General features: G+C 38.9%; 1 pseudogene across 1 annotated transcript; it reads left to right on the forward strand.

Moving 5' to 3' along the window:
• Positions 1 to 1887: 1887 nt before the first annotated feature.
• LOC144715110 (3-dehydrosphinganine reductase TSC10A pseudogene) lies at positions 1888 to 3584 on the forward strand (annotated as a pseudogene). The gene is made up of 2 exons (XR_013584532.1): positions 1888 to 2657; positions 3001 to 3584. The product of XR_013584532.1 is annotated as a 3-dehydrosphinganine reductase TSC10A pseudogene (transcript).
• The last annotated feature ends 15099 nt before the right edge of the window (positions 3585 to 18683 follow it).

Raw genomic sequence — 18683 nt, forward strand, 5'->3', positions numbered from 1 at the left:
AATGAAATACGAAAAAGTTTGGTGCGGGGAAAGAGTCGGCGCTGGGGTACAGGCAATAATATCAAGTTGCGGAAATAAAATTGACAGTAAAACGCGGGCTTATTTTGTGGCGATAATAATTTCTGTAGTTGGCGAGCAGAGACAGCCCTAACTTATGTGTTTCATTTTCTGGAGTGTTGGAAAAACAAGGCTTTTCTCCTTTTTTCCACACATCGAACAATAGAGACAAAATAGTGAGAAGGATAGGAGGAAGTAACAACTGCATTCTATTCATCGCGGACATGCCATTCACATTTTTAGTGCTTGGATGCATGTTTTCAAAGTACGTTAATAACAAAGCTTTTGAAAGAAATTTGTTGGCGTTTCACCATGTGGGCCCTGGATCAGTTTAATTAATGGCTTTAATGGTCCAGTAACTTTTATTGGCCAATCTTATTAATTACATATATCAACATAATCAAATGTCAATACACACGCAATAAATTGGTTTAAATTATCACCTTTATGATGCCAAGCTACATCTTGTGCCTTATTAGATACAACGGAATATGATAATTATTTTGTAGAGCCCTGCCTTGCCGTCATTAATTACCATGCATGTATAATCATTATTCCTCTTTAACTTAGAACGGTAACTTAGGGTATAGTCAATTATTAGGCCCTAATAAGTTGTCTAGTTAATACAGTTGCATCAAGAAATCATCGGAGAACATTGTCTCCTTTGGGATGCTACCTTGGCAAGGACTTCATCAAATCGTTCTCAGCGAGGATAGATGATCCCATATTGGCCAATTCCTCTTTCTCTTCTCCTAAGATGTCTAGCTTTATCTAAGGATAGATGATCCCAATTGACCCTTCCATCCCCCTAATGAACCTTTTTCCTGCATCAAAGCTGAACCAGTTTGGAATTCCATGACTAGGATAATTCACTTTATAGTGAATGTAGAGGAGGAGAATCAATGTAGTGCAATTTAATGAGTATGATGATTTTTTTGAGTGATCTAGTAAGTCTTTATCACTCAAGCATTTGGGATGTCCATATTGATTTCCAGAACTTTGGTCATCTCATTTTCAGGAAAAAAAATGCATGTTAAGTAGCTTGGTGCGCCTCTTTTGATGAAAAGTTCCGTTACCAAGGAAATCAATGAAGTTAGTACGAAGCTCATTTTCATGAAGATAGGTTGGGCTTGAAACAGAAGTGCATATTATTAGGATAATATATTTTCCAATAACATAGCGTTAGAATACTATAGATAGATTTGTTTGAGATATTTTAGTGATCATAGGCTTTCTTAGATTCCATTTAAAAACTGCTGATTCAATAATTGAATGTTAGTTAAGTGAGACTTTAAGAAAGGCTTAATGTGAAGGGGATTTAGGGATAGATTGAAGATAAATCAGTTATAGGTGGTCCAGTTAAGGGTGTTAAACTTCCTAACCCTTGGGAGGCTCTCTCTGGGAGGCGAATTGTTTTATAAGTTGTGATCGTTCAATAGTGCAGCGTAGGTAGACAAGATTATTAGCAGCGCCATATTGTGAGCGAGGCTCTAGGGAAGATAACAGGAAAAGAAAGGTCTAATTCTTATTGGACATTGAAATACACTAGCTAATACTTGCATAGATCTACCAGCCAAACATTCACACATAGCAACCTATTTAAAAACTTTAATGACAGTTTCCCTGATGATAAGGCCTGACACGTTTCTCTGACACGTTGGAGGCCTCTTCAAAATTGCTCCGGTGATTTTAATGATAAGGGCGGTGCACTAATGAATTTGACTTACTTGAAATAAATGTTCAGCACGTGTCACATTTTCCTAATGTCAAGGTTTAATACATCAATCAAACATCATATCCCAAGTTGGTATATAAATCACCAGCGCCGGAGACAACCCAAACAACGAAGATGGAGCTATTTTCACTTATCCTGCTCTCGCTCGGCTCTGCGTTGGCCGCCGTGCTCATCTTCCTCGCTATCCTCAGCCATGTTATCAAGCCTGGAGGAGCGAAGGTACCGATCAAAGGCCGCCACGTCTTTGTCAGCGGAGGGTCCATGGGCATCGGCCTTGCCATAGCCAAGCAGGCAGCTGCACAAGGAGCTAGAGTTTCTCTTTTAGCGTGCGGTCGCAAGAAGCTGGAAGAAGCCCGAGATGAGATCCGTCGAGACACAGACATCGACATTTCAATCTACAGCATCGACGTGAGAGACGAGGACGGCGTGAGGAAGGCCTTGCAAGAGGCAGGTACCGTAGACGTGCTCGTCTGCAACCATGGCTTCTTCCTCGCGCGGGAGTTGGTTCAAATGGACATGGAAGAGGTGAATTACACGCTAGACGTCAACCTCGTCGGCACGTTCAACTTGATACGCCACGCGCTTCCGGCCATGCAGCAGACTGCCAGTTCTACCACGTGCTCCATCGCCATCATGTCGTCCCAGACCCGGCAAGTACTTTTTGGCTTGGTTCCTTAGTTCAATTTATTCTTTACCTAATTTCCCTTCCTCGGTTAGATCGGAATCTACGGGTACACTCATTATTGCGCCAGCAAGTTTGCACTCCGAGGCTTGGCTGAGGCTTTGCAGCAAGAAGTCATCTCCCACAACATCCGCGTCTGCCTCGTCTGCCCCCCGGGCGTAGACACCCCTGGGTCTCTCGACCGTACGTTCCTTTCCTCTTTCTATTGTTATCTTAGCTTGATCTGATCAATACATGAGGGATCTTCGTGCAACCAATTTTTAAGAAGTAATTAGAGAGAGCATAACGGGGATTCAGAAATATAAATGACAGGGTTGAGAAAACATACCTTAGTCAGAAAGCAATCTTCACCTAAGCTTAATCTTGTTTAGTCTTCCCTGATTAGCCCCCACACTTGATGAAATATCTTGATTCTGACGTCCTCATAAATGGATCTCTTTATTCAGGGATTAACTGATGGCATAAATCTATTGTAATGTGAACAATTGTCCATTTAATAATTCAGCATGATCTTCTCGCGTTGCAGGGCTTGATAAGTTTCCGGCGCTTACAAGGGCGCTGATATCGTTGTCGTCTCACATGGACGTGGAGGAAGTGGCTAGGAGAACACTAAATGGCGTCAAGTCGGGGCAGTTTCTCGTAAACTGTAGCTGGGAAGGGTTTGCCCTCGATCTGGCCGGGCCCGGCGGAAGTCCGGCGACGTCTCTTGTTATCACCCTCTGCGAGGTCACCTTGGCTGGCATGGTTCGCCTTGGTGTCCTCTTTGTAGTCGCAGGATGGTACAAAACCATAGCCCAATGGAACACCAAGGAGCATGCGAAAGTGAAGACGATGGGATGACTGTCATAGTAAATCTGATCTCACAAGATGAGTTGCTCTAAATCGTGGGTCAACTTAAAATCGGTGCAAGGATGTTGTCCATCCAATGTCTTTTCTTCAAAAATACTCCCGTAGAGTCATGAACATTAAATAAATATATAGAAATATCTATTATATTTGGTGCATTAAATATGAGAATCTCATAAATAGGAAGACCGGCCACTCAAACGGGCCCAAAGATTGAAGCGAATACATTAGCCACAGCAGCCGAAGACGACGCGAACGAGGAAGATGGAGACCATCCCACTCCTGCCAATCTCGCTTGTCCCTGTGGTGGCTGTCGTGTTCCTCTTTCTCGTCGTTCTTGACCATGTTATTATGCCTGAAGGAGCGAGGCTATTGAGGAGTTCTACTCGCCTCCGCCGAGTATCAAGCAGTGGTCTCTTCATCCGTTGAGTTATCGGAGTCAGCTAACTCGGCGTCTCAAGCAATCCTCTCAAGAACACAGTGTCATAGCTGTGGAAGTCAACTCGCCGATCTTTGATAGGTACTTAAAAAGATTAGTTAGAAAAATCAAATAAATAATATATACTCGTTAGAGTTTAGAAAATAAGATTCAATATAGGTTTAAACATAGAGTAGGATTCAATATAGATAGGATCAAACTTTAGATAGTCAGGATTAAATCATAAGGGGTTATAACAGTCAGGATTAAGTCTTGATATATCCCTTGTACACGATGGGACCATAGCACCGATCAATGGCTGTGATCGGTGCACCCGAGATGTTATAGCGTACAAGATTAGTTATAACATTTTGTTATAAAAGATGGGTACAAGGCACCGATCAATGGCTGTGATTGGTGCACCGTATATGTTGTAAGAATCAGAATTAAAACAAACTTTTAAATTTGTATATCCATTGTAAACTGTTACAACAAATATATACATACGATAACTACCTACACTTATAAATATTCAACCAATGTTGCACACAAGACTTGCGGGTTAATACAACGATCTTGATCTATCTTTGTGTCTCTTCTTTCTTTTCTTTCTCTTCTATATCTTCTCTTTTCTTCTCAAGTTCTACATTCTTTCCCTTCTCCACTTACTACGGTGATCCAAGAAGATCAAACAGAGGCAACCAATCAAGGCCTGGCACGCTTTCATCACCCTAGTCCAAGGGCATCGACCTTGCCATAGCCAAGCAAGCCACTGTGCAAGGAGTAAGGGTTTCAATTCTGGCCTGCAGTCGCCAGAAGCTGTAAGAAGCCCGTGAAGAGCTCTGCTGAGACATGGTCACCGACGTTTTAGTCTACAGCCTCGACGTGAGAGATGAGGAGGGCGTGAAGAAGTCCTTACAAGAACCGGGCACTGCCGATGGGCTCGTCTGCAGCCATCGCATCAATGTCATTCTGCGGGAACTCATTCTCATTGACATGGAACAAATGGGGAACACGCTTGGCATCAACGTCGTCTGTAAAGAGGAGTCAAAGACTCGCGAGATGGAAGCGCCCGGATAGGGACCTTAAACAATATTATAGTAATAGATGAGTTTATATAATTATACTCGTTAGAAATTAGAATGTTAGGATGTCATATAAGTTCAGACATAGATAGGATTAAACATAGATAGAGTTAAACATAGATAGGAATAAATGGCCAGGATTAGATCTAGAGTAGCCGTTATAACAATTATAACGGCTACGATTATAACGGGAAAGTTTATATAACAGACTTAAAGTGAACGGCTGCGATTAAATCAAGAGTAGCCGATATAACAATTATAACGGCTACGATTATAATGGAAAATATACCTTACTACTTTATAGTATAAAATCACCGACCTTGTTGTTAAGTTTCTTACGGGAATACAACGATCTTAAGAGTTTCCCTGTGTTCTTCTTCTCCTTCTCCTCCCTTCTTCTCTCTCCACTCTGTTGTTTGTTATTCTTGAGGAGAATTCTACCGCTGTCACGCCTGTTGGATTCACCGCCGAAATCAGTGCCGCAACTGCAGGACAAGTCCCGGTTGCCATTCCTCTAGGAATTACAATCCATCAGAGATTGAGCAGCGACAACTATCATATGTGGAAGGGATCCATCATCCCAATTTTGCACAGGTATGATCTAATTAAGTTTGTTGAAGGAGTTTCACCTCAAATTTCAATTGCAGATGCACATGGGAACATAATTGAGAATCATGAGTTCAAGAAATAGTGGAGAGTAGACCAGCAGGTCTTGGGTTTTCTCCACCAAACAATCTCCGAATCGGTGCTACCTTACATTAATAAGGTAAGATCCTCACGAGAAGCTTGGAAAAGGCAGGATACTGCATTTGCTATTTGGAATCAAGTGAGAATGATGGAGGTGCAATGTCAACTACACAACATGAAAAAAGGTGCACGGTCAATTGAAGAATACATTTAGCATTTTAAGATTGTTATAGAGTCTCTTGAACAAATGGGTTATCCAGTTTCGAAGTCATCTGCTACTTACTCATTCCTAAGAGGATTAGGAACAACTTTTACCCAATTTATTGTTAGTGTCAACATGAATCTTGGACATCTGAAATTCGATGAAATTGTTACTAACCTGAAGGCTCATGATGCATTTTTAAGTTTTGAACAAGAAGAGGAAAAGAACTGTTTCCCTCCAATGGCCAACAATCTGTAGAGACAAAGGAGTCAGCAAGGAACCAATTCGAAAAATTACAACCAAAATAGGAATATTTTCAAGGAAGAGGTATAGGTAGATGAGCGAATCAGAGGTCTCAACCTCAATGACAGATCTGTGCACAATTTGGGCACAGAGCCAGAGATTGTCCAGAATTTCAAAGCTCCACCCCTCAAAATTCTCAGAGACAAGCCTTATTGCCACCACCTCCGAGCATCAAGGGTGGTACCCTGACAGTGGTGCAACGCACCATGCCACTACAAATGAAAATGCTTATGTCCAGCCAATTCCCTATCAACAGATTGACTAATTGCATATAGGTAATGGAATGGGTTTGAGAATTTTATCTTTTGGTTCCTCTAAAATTACCACTTCAAATCAAATACTTTACTTGAAAGATATTCTACATGTTCCAGAAATTTCTAAGAATTTTCTCTCAGTACATAAATTTACTCGAGAATACAATGTTTTTATTGAATTTTATGATTTCTGTTGCCTTGTGAAGGAAAAATCAACTCATCAAGTACTGCTCAAAGGGAGAGTTAGAGATGGGCTTTACTATCTAGACTCTCCTAAAACTCCAAAAGCTGTTTTTCTTGGGGAAAAGGTGTCACCAGACATCTGGCATCCTAGACTTGGGCATCCTCAACTTCGAACTTTAGCTTCTACAATAAATAAATTTGGATTTCTTGTTTTTCAAATGAACATATATTTTATATGTGAGTCTTTCAATTTAGCTAAGTCGCATAAGTTGCCCTTCAGTCCCACTTCTCATACATCTACTCAGTTTCTAGAAGTGATACATTCTGATTTGTGGGGGCCCTCACCGGTTTTATCAAAGTCTGACAACTCTTCTTATGTTGTTTTTATAGATGATTTCAGTAAATACACATGGCTTTATCCTCTTAAAAAAAAAGTGATTTACTTTGCACGTTTGAGGAATTTTCCAATAGAGTTGAAAAACAGCTTAACTGTAAAATTAAATATCTACAGTCAGACTGGGGAGGTGAATTCCAATCACTCAATTCGTTTCTCAAACAACATGGAATTATTCATTGAGTTTCCTGTCCTTATACTCCTGAACAGAATGGTACAGCAGAAATAAAGCATCGTCATACAATAGAAACGCCTCTTGCATTGTTAAAACAAGCTCAAATGCCTAAATATTTTTGGGACGAAGCAGTTGCTACTTCTGTATTTATTATTAATAGAATGATTATGCCAGTTCTACAAAATAAATCTCCATATGAAGTTCTTTTTAAAAATAATCTTGACTAAAATTTTCTGAGAACTCTTGGATGTCTCTATTATCCATATTTGAGACCTTATACTAACAACAAACTTGAAAGATAGATCACAAGCTTGTGTCTTCATGGGGTATAGCTCAATGCATATGGGCTATAGATGTTTTTCTCTCCAAACAGGTAAACTTTATATTTCACGACATGTTGTGTTTTATGAGAATTCTTTTCCTTTTAATAAAACAAAATTCAGCAACGGGAATTTTGGGGGCATCTCCACATTCCAACACAATCTCAAATGTTCCCTCGTTCTCCATTTCAAAATCCGTTCAAGATGATACCATGGTTGTTCCTGATTCACAATACAATTCTGATCATATTCATTAGCGTGGTTGTTCTGAATCAACCAACCTGTCACCATCTTCAATAAAGGATGATTCACAATATTATCCTGATATAATTACCAAATTTCTTGAAATTATGTCCACATTTGATCAAACCCCTGGTCCTAGTGTTAGATTAAAAATCAAGCCTCTTCGAGACATTTATCAACAAGAAACAAATATTGATTCACAATCAGATTATATTCCTCTTAAAGAATCATTTTCTTGTTCGATTAGATATCCTATTCCATATTGTTTGAATGTTTCCCAAAACGTTATTTCTGAGCCAACTTCCTTTACCATTGCCTCAAAAAATGAAAATTGAATGCAGGCAATGACATCTGAGTACAATGCTCTCATTCAAAATAATACTTGGGATCCAGTTCCACGAGATCCAATCTTCATGTAAGTGGTTGCAAGTGGGTTTATAAATTAAAATATAAAGTCACTGGTGACATAGACAAATACAAAGCTAGATTGGTAGTGAAAGGCTACAATCAACAAAAGGGTTTTGACTTTAATAAAACCTTTAGCCCTGTTATTAAACATACTACTATTTGTTCAATGTTTTCTTTAGCAGTTAGTAATGAATGGTTTACACATCAACTTGTTGTGTCGAATGCATTTCTTCATTGGGATTTATATGAAAAAATATTCATGGAACAACCACCTGGTTTTAAGGATAAACAATTTCATAACCATGTATGTCGTTTAAAAAAATCTTCGTATGGTCTAAAACAATCACCACATGCTTGGTTAACAAAACTTTCATCTAAATTACATAGTCTTGGTTTTGCAGAATCCAAGACAGATACCTCTTTGTTTTATAATCTGAAACCAGAACCTCTTTTTATTTTAATATATGTTGGTGATATTCTTATTATGGGACCAAATGAAAATAACATTTCTTATATTGTTCAACTTTTACATTCGGATTTTGCTATTAAAGATCTTGGACCTGAGCATTATTTTTTAGGAATTGAGTTTATTAAACATCATGATGGGTATTTTTTAACTCAATCAAATTACATTGTTTCTCTTCTTGAAAAATCCAATATGGAAAATTGCAAACATTCAACCACTCCTTATCTTTATTCTGCATCAACAGACTCAAATGATTCATTAGTTGATGGCACTATTTACCGACAAATTGTAGGAGCACTTCAATATTTAACATTAACTCAACCTGACATTGCTTTTGTGGTTAATTGTGCTTATCAAAAGATGCATTCTCAAAATTCTAGTGATTGGAAGTTTCTTAAGCATCTATTAAGATATTTGAAAGGCACAATTCTGCAAGGACTGTTCATATACAATGATTCATGTTTCACTTTGAATGCATTTACTGATGCGGACTAGGCTGGCGACAAAATTGGTCGCCGATCCACAATAGTATTTCTTGTATACATGGGTAAAAATCTCATCTCCTGGGGTTCTAAAAGGCAACCAACTGTTGCCAAATCCAGTATCGAGCCTGAGCACAAGGCTCTCCCTAGCTGTGCCTCAGAAATCCTTTGGATTCAATCTCTTCTTAAAGAGATTAACATTGAACATAATCATGCCCCGATTCTCTGGTGTGACAATATTGGGGCAACTTATCTTGCGGCCAATCCGATTTTTCATGCTCAAACTAAACATATTGGAGCAAGTCTCCTCCAAGAAGATCTCTGTAAAATTTGATAATGGAGAAGCTCAACTTGCTCACGCCTTGACAAAGCCTCTACCAAGAGGACGATTTCTACCTTTGCAGCTCAATCTTAACATCTGGGATCGGCCGATGCACTTGAGGGGGAGGGGGTAAAGAGGAGTCGAAAACTTGCGAGATGGAAGCGGCCGGATAGGGACCTTAAAAAAGATTAAAGTAGTAATAAATGTGTTTATATAATTATACTCGTTAGAGATTAGAATGTTTGGATGTCAGATAAGTTCATACATAGATAGGATTAAACATAGATAGGAATAAATGGCCAGGATTAGATCTAGAGTAGCCATTATAACAATTATAATGGCTACGATTATAACGGGAAAGTTTATATAACAGACTTAAAGTGAACGGCTGATTTTAAATCAAGAGTAGCCGTTATAACAATTATAACGGCTACGATTATAATGGAAAATATACCTTACTACTTTATAGTATAAAATCACCGACCTTGTTGTTAAGTTTCTTATGGGAATACAACGATCTTAAGAGTGTCCCTGTGTTCTTCTTCTTCTCCCTTCTTCTCTCTTTACTCTTTTGTTTCTTCTTCTTGAGGCGAGATTGAAACTTTTCAGTCTGCATGTTCAACGCGCTTCCCGCGATGCAGCAGACCGCCGGCGACACTTCTCTCTCTCTCTCTCTCTCTCTCTCTCTCTCTCTCTCTCTCTCTCTCTCTCTCTCTCTCTCTCTCTCTCTCTCTCTCTCTCTCTCTCTCTCTCTCTCTCTCTCTCTCTCTCCCTCTCTCTCTCTCTCTCTCTCTCTCTCTCTCTCTCTCTCTCTCTCTCTCTCTCTCTCTCTCTCTCCCTCCCTCCCTCCCTCCCTCCCTCCCTCCCTTTCTTTCTCTTTCTCTCTCGTGCAATCTCTCTCTCCCTGATCTCTCCGTAATATCTTAAGGAATGGTTTACAATTTCTCTATTACAAGCCAGACCTTATTGAGTGGGAGCAATTGAAAAGTTTCCCGAGCTCACTAGGATTCTGCAGAGGTCTTCGCCTCAAGTGGACGAACATGGCTAGCGGAATGCTGAACGGGATCAAGTCTAGGCAGATCATCATTCCATGTAATTTTTAGGCTGCTGCTTCTCTCTCTCTCACTTCCAACTCAACTGCTTAGATCCACGATCAGGGTTCTTAGCTCCATTTCGCATTCCATGTGCATCTTCTCCATCAACATTTCTAGTACCTCCTCTAGAAAACTTCTCATGGTCATTTCCACTGTCTGTGCTGCTCCTAACTCTGCCCGTTTGATGAAGGCAAATTCGGGTATGAACTTTAATGTCGCTATAAGTTTTGTTCTCCTAGATCAAATAAAAACAATTAGTCAGAAGTCTCACTCAAGTATGTATTGTGGTCTGTAAGGTCATCTCCATATGGACTGGCCTTTAAAGATAGAACTAGTGCTTGATTTAGGATTAGGAAGAAAAGGGTGAGGTATAGATAATATGATAAATTGGTTGTAAAATAGAATTTAAAAAGAAGATATTAAAGAAGATAGTAAAGTAGGTAATACTCAGAAAAAGGTATCAGAGGTAGCCATAAATTAGGGTGACGCATAACAATTACTAATCAGTAGAGTTAGGAAGAACTAGAGGAAGGTAGACGTAAGATTTTCATGAGATAGGATATTTTTATAGTATTATTATGCTTTTGTAGATATTAGAGATAGAGAATATGTAGGGTGATCAAATCTACTTATAGTACTGTAATGAAGTGAAAAATTAGTATGTGTAGGAAAAATAATATGTGTAGGAGCTAAATATAGTAATTAAAAGAGAATTGAGATGTAGGGAGATAGATATAATAAGAGTTTTTATGTTTAATAAGATAAGTGGAAGGATGAAGAGAAATGGGGATTGGGATTAGATAGATATTATAAATGGATTCTTCAGATATATATTAATGAAGTGATGATAAATATTGTATATGCTAGGAGTTCAAGATGTAGAGAGATTGGAACAAAAAGATACAATTTTTAGGAGAATGTGAGAAATTAAAAGATAATTATATATATTACTAGGAGGTAAAATACAATAATAGAATACAGTTTAGTCTGTTTATGTATTTAATAAGTAATTGTTGGTATTTTATAATATATCCTCAAAGGAAAGTAGAAAATAATCAGAGAAAATGTTGAATGTCTCAAATAGGCTGTTAAGAGAAAGGTGAATTCAAACATGATTAGGGACTTGATTTGAATGCAATCTAAGAATAAAACTATGGTCTGCATGTCAAAGTCTTCCAAATGCATTCTCACTAGGTTTACCAGATTTCAACAGATTTACCATGATTTGAAGAGCACAGATAGGGCACTTATTGCAACCCACTAACATCTCTGTGTTTCTCCTCCTCTTCTCCTCTTTTTTGTTTCAGATGTGGGACATTTTGGAGCTCTTTTGGAACCTTCCTAGGTTTTAGGATAAGTCAGATAGCTATCACTCCGTTCTTACAGCTCTTTCATCTACTGAAAGTTTCTGGCACGACTGCTAGGCATCTGTGTTAGAAGATAAGCTATGGCGGTGAGACTTGAGGAGGAGGACCCTCCATCGTTGACGGCATGAACCAACTTGTAGAGATCTTCAGAGGTTGTTGTATCCCTTCCAGAAGTCTCCCTTTGTCAACAACCACCATTTGAACAGATGAGTCAACAGCCATGGGAAGATTTCAACAGCTCTAATCTTGGGCATTAGATCTGCATATAATTGGGCTCAACAAATGTGATAAATGACAGCCTTGGGCCCTCTTTCTAAGGGTGTAACCTTGTTAATCATATATTCAAATCAGGTTGTTTGGTCCTATTTAATAAGACTGGATGGTTGTGATAATATAATAACTTAAAACCGTTGGGCTAGCATCTATCATCACGTATTCACGCCTGCCCAGCCAGCCTGTGATTTAGAAAATAATTTAAAGTTCAATCTGTTTTCCCCACGCATTTGTGTATTGGCTTTGCATTGTATTAATGTATTGGGCCCTGGCCTACTTGGCTCTACCATCTTTGTGATGGAGGGCCATCGAGAAGCTCCTAGTCAAGCTGCCCATCAATTGCGACGTTACGCCCGAGCAGACGCGAAGAACCCTACCTTCAAGTACATGCCTTGACAATCGATCAGGTAAATTACGCTTCTTATTTCAAGGATTTCTTTATGTGTAATGACTTTCAAAGGGGCCACCTGTTTAGGCCTTTGTTTTATTTTGATGTAATTTTGTTAATTGGCCCATTAGGGGAAGGTCTCCCACTTGGACCTTTCCCCTAATGGCCCATTAAGGAATCCATCTATATAAAGGGAGGGGATGCCTTAATGGAGAACCCGATTGGCGTTCGGAAAAAATCAAAGATCGTGTTGTTGTATTTTTTTGTTCTTTTACCTCTTCTATTGGGTGGGTCCGCCATAGATCTTCCCCAAAAATAGAGCGTTTACAGCCAAAGTTCGACAGAAACGGAGAAATTTGTGTCCACCAAAGCTCCCCGGTGGATTGGTCATCCTTGAAATTCTATAGCCCAGCATTGTTCAAAGCAGCGTCAGCCTCATTGATGAATCAACGTTGAAATCTCCTGATCCCACATCCAAAGAGAGCCTTCACGCACGTTCTCTCATCCTGGAACTGTCACAAGGAAGGAGGAGAGTTTTGATTTGCGACCACCTGTGTTGTCGCCTGGAAGAATCTCGCGATCAACAGCCAGTGGTTCTGTCCAATACTGATTGAAGATAACACTGATCTTTGTCAACATTCACGGTCTCCGGTGTTCAGTCCGCTCATCTTTTGAACGTCAAAAAGATTAATCGTGTTGGGGCTTGGGAACAAAACTCACTACTCACTTTGATTTGCAACACAACATAACACAGAAAATGAAATGTAAAACTTATTTTTAATTTTCAAACTAGGTACATATATTGGAACTAATGTTCCAACCGACATAAAAGTCTTTAGAAAAGTCGACAATACTAACAGTACGCGACTGCAAATCGTCCACCGGACATCGACCGAACTGACCGTGATTTATTTGTAACTGCATATTGTATTTTCTTATGCACGATCGGTGATTGCATCTTCTTCTTCTCACCGTCGACGCCAGCGCCGGAAATCCTGATTTGCGAACGGTTGACGGAGAAGGGAACGAAAATACAGCATCCTTCCTGATTAATCTTCGAATCCGTCGTCCTTTTCTTGCCGTATAGAGGCGCTAGAGAAGCATCGATCGCACCTGAATCACGACCGTCGAACACCAACGACAGTGCAGAATTTCAAACAACGGCCGCTGACAAGCCGATTCTCTTCTTCATTTACGATGGGTGTTCGTTAACAAGCCACAACGTCGATCGCCGATGACTATTGGTTGGGGACGACCAATTGCTCTTGGGTCTCCTTTGACCTCTATCTAGTGGTCCCATTACTCTTCAGAGGGCTATTTGATTATTATGGCCATCTCTTTCTGGTGAAATCTTTAGTATTTCTCTACGGGGAAATATTGTGGATGATCTGTTTATCCACAACAAAGTTGGTGAAGTGTTGGAGACATTGCCCAGAGCTTGTTTATGGACCTGTCCTTCCGGCTATTCTCTGTATCCCTCTGACAAATGAAAGCTTGCGACCAGGTCTTTCTTTCTTTCTTGTTATCCTTTTATTTTTCAGCTTAATTACCTGTTTTAGTGCCAATGACAACGTTCCTCTGCCATAGAGAGTGAATATATATAGGATTAGCCCCTGTTATTTATGAGATAGGAATCTTCTTTCTGAGGTGTCTGTTTAGACTCGTCAGTGACGGAGGTTGGGGTGCCTTAGAGCAGTGATTGCTCATCTCACCTTGTTTGAGTTTGATTCGGTCCATAGGTCATTGGGAGCCTACTGACCTAGACCTTCTCTTCGTGTCATCTCCTAACCTCTGCACTAAATCGACAAAATCCAAACTACTTTCTCTTTTTTTTTCAAATTGCATCATTAAGTTTCCAGCTTCATTTTTTTATCCATTTACCGCGGTGCAAACCAATTCGATGACACCGTCGTATTGTTTTACATCACTTTGGCTCACTTTTTTTTATCCATTTATCCTCGGCTATTTTTGGGCTGAGTGTGCGGTTGCATTTGTATGGTGTTCCGCATGCTTGTGCACGCTAGTGCTAGCTGATCGCTGGCTGATTTTGAGAATGTTGCACTCGTTGACCTGGAACCTGCTTGAGCACTATTGCACCTAGCATGCCTGCCTACATTTTCTCTCAACCTCATTTTTTTCTTTATCCTTTATCATGATTCATTTTATTTCATAAAAATCTTGTGGTATAATTAACTCCTCTACATGGTTAAGTCCAAAGCTACAATGTGAAAATAAGAATCGCTTACTGGAAGAATTATTAGACCTGTAAATCATGTAAACGTTATACAAAAAAAAAAAATTTAACACCATATCTCAATCAATGTATGAATAATATGAGACTAATATTAATATAATGATGTCAAAAATAACACAAAAATTGTACGGTTTCATGATAAGCAAAATTCATGCCAATTGTGATGTTATCTGCACCATTCTTGGCACCATGTCCTATCAGCATCGTCGTTGTTGACATATGCATCATCACCAATGCTTCTAATTATGTCATCATGAGCTCTAATGTCATCACTAACCCCATCACCGTAGGTTAGTGTCCATGTGCTCTCCATCACTACTACTGATGTCGTGAAAGACTGTTAATGATAGCTGATGGGTTCTAGAGGCCTAGATCTGGATGAAAAAATAGGAATGATCCGCAAACGAAATCGTCGGATCTCCTCTTTCTCTTTGATGAAACCCGTTCTACCTCCACCATCATTGTTACGCCGTTTCGATCGCATCCGACATGGAGAAGGGTGTTGGGAGAGGGGAGAAGAAGGGGAATGCCCCTGAACAACTCTGGGCTGGGTGAATTTTGTTCAAGGCCTTCCCCTACTTATACTAAGTGGGTATCTTTCATAAAAACCCCCAACACTTAAGTATATGTTTCGACGTCCAAAAGACCATTGGCGTGTGACCCTCTAGGCCCATGTATCAGTCTAGTTAACGACTCTAGTGGCCCATAACCTTTATTGGAATTCTAAATTAATTTACTATATCATCGTAAAGATTACTTAATGTTGGATCGATTTAACCCAATCAATAGGTCGAGTCTGCAACACGTGGGGTGCCAAGCTACACCTCGTGTTCTAGAATATACAAAGGAGTATGTATCAACTCACTTCAAGGAACATGTTCATCATCGGTTACCGGGCATGTAAAGTCCCTCATCCACATGACGCTCCTTAGATGACTTAGGGTCTGGTCAACTGTCAAACCCTAATCGGTCATCCATGTTAGTACTGATGAATTCGGAAATCATCTGAGAACTCTTCTTCGATATTTTACTACCTTGGCCAAGGACTTCATCGCATTGTCTTCCTTGAGCTGTCACCTCTTATACCGAGGGTGGACGATCCCATCTTGACTACTCAATCATCTTTGTTAATTTCATTGATATACCCAAACTAAGATTTTTTAGAATCTCATGATTAGAGACTCGTTGGCCATAGTCAAAGTACAACTGTCCGTCCACAAGACATCTTTGGTGTCTTAGGTCTAAGGACGACTTACACAACTGTGACGTGAATCGACCTGATTGACAGTTTGGTATAATACTATTTAGGGATTCATACGGATCAATTGAGTGAACTCTTTCCACTAAAGAGCACCCACTATCTATCCTTAGTGTCTCTACACTAATGGCTATGGGACCGGCCATACTCATCATATGAGTGAGGCTAGATAGTGTTATTTTATCCAGATACTTCGATGTCCTTCTCCCGTATCCTTTGAACAGGAATGTTTAGAACACATACTTAAAGACTAGTGATCTCCGCATTACGATCTCATCATAATTCACTAAGTACGATCATGTATTTATGAACTTCAGTATAAGCATCACACATGCACTATAATGAATATGTTCTACTAATGAACATCAAATGCAATGTGGAATGTGTGATTGGCTTGCCAGCCACATATATTTCCATCAATAGCTTCATCCAAGAAGTATTGTCCACTTTCTCCCAATGCCATGTTTCCCAAATCAACTTATGAGCCTCATTTGTAGGTTACCCCAAGCTCTATGCCTTGTTTGATAACAGTTTTTGGAAACAAAAGGCAATAAGAGACAATGCAGTGATGGGGGTTGGAGAAAGGAACAACTGCATTCTATTCATCAACTAGTTTGATACATCTTTTTCAAGCATCTTTGCGGCTGAAACTTTTGAAAAGAATTCTAAATGTCATTGGATCGGAAATTTCTAGACCAGCCTCATCTCTCCATTATGGCTCTTCAAATTTATAACCACCACTTGTAACATCTAAAGACCAGTATAAAATTCAATAGAGAGAGAAATTAGGCAAAACTAATGAATGTAGAACGGATTCAACAGTAATTAGCCAATAGAAATAAAATATAGTTTGACCTAGATTTCCACTAAATTGGGGACCATTTGCAGTTCGTTTACAACATTCAACCCTGAAATAAAACTTTATAATGATTCAGAGCAGGCTCACATTTGGCAAACCACAATGCTTTTTGGCCCCCATATGGGTGCAATTCAACTAAACTCTAGTGTATAAGATAGATATAGAAATACATTAAATGTAGACTATTCCTTTGCGTCAAATTTTTTATTTTCTGAAAATTTCAGGATAGACTCATTCAATAAAAAAATAAATACGAACAAATTTTGTACAATTTTGAAAGTATCGACAACTGCAGTCATAAATTGTAATTAATCCTCCACCTATTGTAAGTGTGCCCAAATAGTTTCAGTCAAGTGAATAAGATTCAATGCATATATTATCTAAATATTCCAACTTTAAGTAAACCTAATTCTTATAAAACTGTAGGCATTTGGGAACCAATAGTAAATAAGTGTAATGTATTAATTCTTTGAATCTACAAAAGTGATTGTCACTTAACATCCACTATGCCTAAAGTTAGTCCAACCATGCCCTTGATTATTGAGCATTGGGATATTTTCTTTATAATTAAATTGGTGTCCCATAAGATGTAATAAACATTGATTGAACCGAATTAAATCCCACTCATCTATGCCTACTAGAAATCAAAATGTATCTAGGCTTTCATACCTTAGTTTGTCAATGTTGTAGAGAAGACCTCAAACATGTCGATGGAGTGTTATAACTTGCAAATGACAATGTTGAATTGATGAATATTACATCACATTTATGTGTTTTACTAGCCATATTTGCATGTTATCATAATTAAATGGACATAAATGGCTTGCACTAACGTTTTATGATTTTTTTTTAATTTTTTAGTATTTATACATGATATTTAACCTCAGTGCATTGAAAAATTATATTTTTACAGAGCATAAAATACTTGACAAGAGGTCGTTAATCATTTTACTAATTTTTATGGAATTGTCCATATTTTAATATTTTTTATCATTATATAGCCATGAAATAATTTTTAAAATTAAAAGAATATATTTTAGAATTTATTTGAAATTTAAAAAATCTTTTTTCGTTAAAAATTACAAAGCATCCACATCATTCGCCCAAAATTCGGGCGAATGTTTGGATGCACCCAAAAAGCACTTTATTGGCTCATTATGGCATCACAATGCATGATTCCATAATGAGCAAATCATTATTTTGATAACCTGGCGTGGGTAACGAGGAGAAAAGGTGTACTTTTGGAATATTCTGCATAATAAATACACACAGAATTGATCAGCCGTGTGCATTGATTGCACGCGGCCATCGATTCTGTGTGCATTCATTGTAAGAAAACAAAAAAATAAAATAACGTGTTTCTTTCCTTTAAATTTTTTTTATAGGAATGCAGATTTGGCGACCTGGCGCCATCCTAGCCACTCACGAGGAATTGAGATCAACCAATGATTGCACCCTTTTGAAGCACGCAAAAACGTGGCACAAAAATGTGGCAACACTTGAACCTAGGCAAAGAAAAAAAGGCAGAGAACCAGAAAATGCCATTTCTACCTACGTGGAGGAGAGATAAAATAAATCCAATGACGAGGATTAATCGCTAGTAAAATGGCAATATCTTGAGATCTAGCCGATCGATTGCGCCCACATTTTGAGGGCAGGTTTGTCTTTTCACCCTCTACAATCCATATGGTTGGATATTTAAATAGAGGTTGGGAAGAAGGGAAAAATCACTAAGGAAGCTCTCCCCCAAGTTGTTTGACCAGGAAGGGCTCAGGAGTTGCTTTTGAAGTCAACAAATATGCTTCAAAACTAAACTTGTAAGTTTCTTCTTCATTATTGGAACTTTTTCTTGAATGATTTCAAAACGCCAAGGCATGAGAAAAATGTACGTGCCCTTGGAGATGATTTTGATGGTAATTAGCATTGCA

The sequence above is a fragment of the Wolffia australiana genome, chromosome 18 (genome assembly GCF_029677425.1).
Source record: "Wolffia australiana isolate 7733 chromosome 18, ASM2967742v1".
Lineage (NCBI taxonomy): Eukaryota > Viridiplantae > Streptophyta > Magnoliopsida > Alismatales > Araceae > Wolffia > Wolffia australiana.